Below are 6,288 nucleotides of genomic sequence, written 5' to 3'. Positions count from 1 at the left end.
CCAGACGCACAGGCTCAGTAGTTGTGGCTCACGGGCCTAGTTGCTCCGCAGCATGTGGGATCCTCCCAGACCAGGGCTCGAACCCGTGTCCCCTGCAGTAGCAGGCAGATTCTCAACCACTTCGCCACCAGGGAAGCCCATAAATGATTGACTATTTCTGTTTACCTCCATCTGTGTGTCCGGGATCATTCATTCCCAGGCATTAGGAAATAAACCATATCTGTTGATTTCACTGCACCCTGTTCCCTAAGCTGGGTCCAGGCACGTTTCTCCCTGATGATATTTGGTTAGCTGTGTTGTCCAAAGTGCTGGAAAGTAACAGCAATGATTTGAACTTTTCAAGTTGCCCCAAAACTTCACAGCTGCAGACAACAAGCATTTTTATCTCATGGTTTGTGTGGGTCAGGAATGGGGTACAACTTAGCTGGACCCTCCATCTCAGGATCTCTCACAGGCTGCAGTCGAGGTGTTGGCCAGGTGCAAGCACCTAAAGGCTCAACTGGAGGAGGACCACTTCCAGCTCTCTTATGAGGCTGTTGGAGGGGCCTTCAGGCGCTCATTAGGTGTTAAATTGAGAGCCTCTGTTTCTTGCTGGCTGGCTGCCACCCTCAGTTCCTTGCCATGTGGAACTCTCCATAGGGCAGCTCACAACATGGCAGCTGGCTTCCACAGCGCCAGCAAGTGAGAGATGATGAGAGAGTGCAAGAAAGACAGGAGTCACAGTCTTATAATCTAACCTTGGACATGACAGTCCATCACCTTTGCCATATTCTATTTGCGAGAACTGAGTCACTAGGTCCAGGCCACATGCCAGGGGAAGGACTAGACAAGGGCGGGAATCTCAGGAGGCGGTGACCCTGGGGACTATCAGAGAGGCTGCCTACCATGGAAACCAGAGGACTTTGGTGCGAGCGGGGTCAGTGGGACCAAATGCCTGCAGAGACACCAAGTGGGGCGGGGGTGGGGTGGGCGGAGCCAGAGAGCTGGAGTTGGAGGACGGGCTCTGGGCTGAGCAAATGAAGGCATCTGGCAGAGAGCATTTATCTCAGATTTGGCAGTGAGAGTGAAGTGCATGTCAGTGGAGGGACAGGGAAGTTCCTAGCACATGTGAAGGCCAAGGTGAAGGAGCCAGTGGAAAGGTGAATGTTGCACAGGGTGGAGGGGAAGGGAACAGTGTAGAGCCAGACCCCTAGGACAGGAGGAAGGGCACCTTGTCACCGACCACAGAGCGTTTACACGGCGCACTGTAGGCTACAGGTGCTTTTACGTGTATGCTCTTATTTGATCCTCAGAGCAACCCAGTGAGGTTGGCAGAGCAAGTTATAGCATCACCCCCATTTCACCCATGAGGAAACAGGTGCAGAGAGGGGATGTCTGAGCCAGGGCTAGAATTCAGGTATACCATCTCCGAGTGTTTCAAGTCCGGTGCTGGTTCCTCACTGGGTTCCAACACTCTCAGCCTGCTGTTCCACTGCTCAAGGACCAGCCTTAGCTCCCTTGTGCCTGTGAAGTTGAGGAGCTCTCCTCACCCCAAGGGGACTGAATAAAGGACTACAGTTTCAGTTAAGGCAGGATGGGCTACAGATGGAAAGGAATAAGAATTCCTTGACTGTCAAGGGGGCTGAAACTCAAATTGGGCACCTTTGGGGTGTGAGTGTGGATTGGGGAAGACCCTGCAGAGTGGCCTTGTGAGATCTATGCCTCTGATTAGGCCCAGTGAGGCAGTGTGTGAAGGAGGGCTGCTGAGTCAACGTGGGCCAAGCAAGGACCCCCAGGCTGACTCTCCCTGCGGAGGGCTTGTCCCCATGAGTTCCTCCCTCAGCCACTCAATGCAGCTGGCTCTCCAGACTTTGGCTACATTTGGAAACTCACTGGGGAGACGGTGGCCTCCCTCTGGGAATTTCGGCCTCCTGCCCCACCCCCTTCCCCACCATGGCCTTAGCCCTTCCCCAGGAGACCTGGAGCACCTTGGGACAAGGGGCTGTGTCTCTCGCAGCAGGCAGGGAACCCAAGTCTTGCCCTTGGTGAGCCCCAGGACACACACAACTCACCCTGGCTCTGGGACAAGAGGCCAATGACACCCCGCCATCTGGAACCACCTGAGCTACAAGGGTCCTCAGAGATCTTCCAGAGCCTCATCTTTTAGATAAGGAAATTGAGGTACAGGAGAGGGAGGGGTTTAGTCCCAGACCGCTGAGTGGCTGAGGGGGAGGGCCATAGTCCGAGGGAGGCGCGATGTGCTAAGGGAGAAGAGACTTGCGGGCAGCTAAGGTGGGAGTTCTAAGCAGAGTGTGAAGGAACTCATATAAGCAATGCTTGAGAAGCCCTCGGAGTGGCATGCAGTAGGTGCTTCACAAATGCATGGTAAACAAATGAGTGATTCTTGCTGCAGGGGTAGGGGAAGAACCAGGCCATAGGGGTATAAAACTCAGCCCTGCTCTGAGTCTTGCTAGGCTCACATCAGAGGGACTGGAATAGCCTGGCTGGGATTTCTTCCCATGGGACACAACTCTGACTAGAAACTGGGGTGGGGACGATAGGAGGGGGATTTACAGGGGGGGATGCCCACCCTTAACTGGGGTGGAGAGCTCCCTCCTTGCTTTCCCTTTAATTTTTATTGAGCACTCGCTTGGTGCCGAGCAGTATTAGAAACACACACACACACACACACACACACACACACACACACACACACACACTATCAACCTCCATGTTACAGATCAGGAAACTGGCCGTGAGAGGTTCAGGACCTCGCCCAGAGTCTCACAGCTGACAGTGACCATCTGGCTTCAATCCTGCACCCCTAAGGGCTAGACTACCCAGCCTTCTGGCTGTAGGTACAGCAGCGCCCTAAGGAGACGGTGCCAGGGTGGGAAAGTGTGAAAAGGAGAGGAAGCAGGATGTACAGGGCTGTTTGTCATTATCTTCATTTCTTTAACACTTATGAAGCACCTACTATGTGACTGTGCATGAGTCAGGGGCTACTGCCATGGGCCAGAGAGGCCTGTCCCTTCAGTCACAGAGCTCCCAGCCTAGAGAGGGAGAGTAGCTAGTCAGGAGTGACACCACTGTGGGACAGAGGCCAGCAGAGCAGCATTAAGGGGGCCATGGGGACACCAAAGAGCGACCAAACCTAGATCTAGTCCAAGCCCCTGTCTAGCGTGCCAGGGAAGGTGTCCCCGAGAACTTGACTCTTTCAGCTGAGACCTTGTTTCATCCTTGCCACAGCCCAGTTTACAGAGAGGGAAACTGAGGCCCAGAGAGGTCAGCTGACTCGCCTGGGAACACACAGTCAGTGAGTCAGAGAGCTGGGACCCAGAGTCAGGGCTCAGACCCCCAGGCTCCCACTACAGCAAGAGCAAATGCAGACAAGCTCCAGCGAAGGAGGGAAGTCGTGCCATGGAGGAGAGGTGTGAGGCAGGCGGAGTCAGAGGGAAAGGGATCCTCCAGGAGACGGAGTCCAAATGAGAGAAAGGATGGCCAAGGGGACGGGTGTCCCCTGAGAGAGCGCAGTGCCCCTTGAGCCCCAGTGAAGCCCTGGAAAACCTCTGGCTGCAGCCAGTACACTCAGGCAGTTCCTGGGGGCAGACAAAGGGGGGCCACACCCACCTGGCCACCAGCTGGGGAGGTAACTCCATCTGCTTGCTGCCCAGGCCTTCCACGTGATGGACACGGTGCTCATGACACCTCCCCCTGAGTTTCCATAGCAACTAGGAATCACCACCACCCCCATCCCAACTCACAAGATGTTCTGCCTGTTGTGGCCAGCAGCTGTGTCGGGTTGTGGAGAATAACACAGTCTGGCCTTTGAGACTCGTTTTGCTGTCCAGTCATCCCTGATGCAGCAGAGTTAGATGTGGTTTTAGTTGGGGGGGGGGCAGGTGATAACGGGTCTCTAATGCTCTGAATGCATCCGCCTGCCTCAGCTCAATGTCACCAGAGATAGACCGTGGTCAGCATTCATCCCAGAATCCCCTGCTGGAGCTAGTAAGGCAGCGTCCCTGCTGAAGAGATGCTCCAAGTTTAATAGACCCAATCTTCAGTTAACCCCAAAGCTTCCGTTTTCTCATCTGCTAAATGAAGAGAATTGTGCCTGTCTAAATAGTTTGTTATAAAGAAATAAGATGACACCTAGCACAGAAGGGCTTCCCTGGTGGCGCAGTGGTTGAGAGCCCACCTGCCAATGCAGGGAACATGGGTTCGTACCCCAGTCCGGGAAGATCCCACATGCCGCGGAGTGGCTGGGCCCGTGAGCCATGGCCACTGGGCCTGCACATGTGGAGCCTGTGCTCCGCAACGGGAGAGGCCACAACAGTGAGAGGTCCACGTACCGCAAAAAAAAAAAAGATGACATCTAGCACAGAAAACATGTTCTAGCAAAATGCCTAGCACAAAGTCGGTGCTCAGAAATGTCAAATTTGGAGGGTCCGTTCTAAGCATTTTTTCCTGTCCCTACAGATCCTTATTATAACCTCCATGAATAGGTAGAAAGACAGAAGCCCCAGCGGTCCTTGAGAATTCGAAGAGCCCAAGGTAGAGCTCACCAGAGGTTCATAACACCCTGGTTTATTGAGAGTGGACTTACCAGCAGGAGAGTCCTGGGTTTTAGCCCTGGCTAATGACTGGGGCCTGCCCTAAGGCTCTGTGTGTCCTTAGGCAAGTCACCTGCCCTCTCTGGTCCCCAGTTAGTCTTTCCATCTGGACTGACCTAAGCCAGAGGTTTTTCAGATTATGTTCCACAGAAGCTTAGGTGCCTCAGGAGACACTGTGGTAAGGAGAGGGATAAGACTGAATAAGGGACACCCCCCCCCCAATCCTGCTTTGATGGAATTCATATGTGCCACAGCTTTAAAAGTAGTGTGAAAACTCTGGCCTCACGCTCCTGGATTTGCTGGGGGGGAGGGGGGATGGCACCTTGGCTGCTTCCTCAGCCCCAGAGGGCGGCAGCAGCCACACCAGCAGATGTCCCCAACCCCAAACTCCATTTTCTCCCATGCAAAACCAGCCCGAGCCCTCTTCCTGCCCTGGCCCTTCTCCCTGACAGTCCCAATGGCCCAAACACTGGTCGCTTCAGCCAGACGTCCCAAAGCAGTATGGTGAGGGGCCCTGGGGCAGAGAGGGGGCCTCTTAGGGGGAACAAGCCCTGACCAGCTTACTCTTCCCTTTGGGGGGAAACAGCAGGAGCCAAGCCCCAGGACACTGGGCCAGTGGCCTGCCTCCCAGGGTGTTCTTGCTGAGTGTGGTGGGTGGGGGCCTCATCTGCATTTGGGACAAAGCCTACCCGGTGCTTGAGTGTTGTTGCCATGGAGACTCAGAAAGGTGTTATTAGCATCTTTTCAACTCGGTGGCCCTGTGTGGTCCGGTCCCGTGCAATCTTAGCAGTATTGCACCATCACCCTGGCAACCCATTAGCCTAGTGTTGTTACCATGGAAACCCCAGCAAGGTCGACCAGCCGAGGAACTTCCCCGAGGAGATGTGCGCTGGGGGATCCGCCCATGGCAGGCCCACTCCTCAGGCCTCCCAGTTGACAGTGACCCACTCCATGGGCACTGAAGATAGTTTAGGACCTTTTCTGGGGCAAGCGCAGAGTCAGTGTGACAGGAAAGAATTTGGCCCTGCAGAGTGGCAGATCTATATGCTTTGTTACCATGGAAATGGTGCTTTTTAAGGATCTCAAAGCACAATGCAAAACTAACTCTTCCAGGAGATTGAGGCTGGCGGGAAAGGAGGCTGTGAGCCTCATTCACTTGTCCATTCATTCATTCATTCACCATTTATTGACTACCTATTAATACAATGAGTTCTGTGTAGGTCCTGGCCTCTAACTATAGGACCATCTGCTCACTAACTCACCCCATTTGAAAGAGGACTAATGAGATGGGGGTAACTATCCTACTTACTGCTTCAGTCTGCATTTGAGGAGAAGGTATTGGCATGCCAAAGGGAATGGAATCAGATAGTCTGTGTGTGTCCGGGGGTACAGGGAGAATATATGCTTTCTGTAGTCTCCTGTTTTTAACCTACACCCTGCTTGAGTCTTCAGAAAATCGGGATCTTTGTGTGGACTGGCTCACCAAATGCTTGGCCAGACATGCAAGAAGATTCTAGCAGCCACAGCTGTGTGAAGTCAGAATAGGCTACCTTGGGAAGTAATGAGCTCCCCATCGCTGGAGGTATGCAAGCAGAAGCAAAACAACTGCTCCGTGACGACTGTATATAGACTGTAGAGCACAATGATTAAGAGCACAGGTTCTGGAGACTGACTGCCAGGCTTCAAATCTTGGCCC

This window comes from Mesoplodon bidens, assembly GCF_964165515.1.
Source record: "Mesoplodon bidens genome assembly, chromosome: X".
NCBI lineage: Eukaryota > Metazoa > Chordata > Mammalia > Artiodactyla > Ziphiidae > Mesoplodon > Mesoplodon bidens.
Note: the sequence above shows the minus strand (reverse complement) of the source record.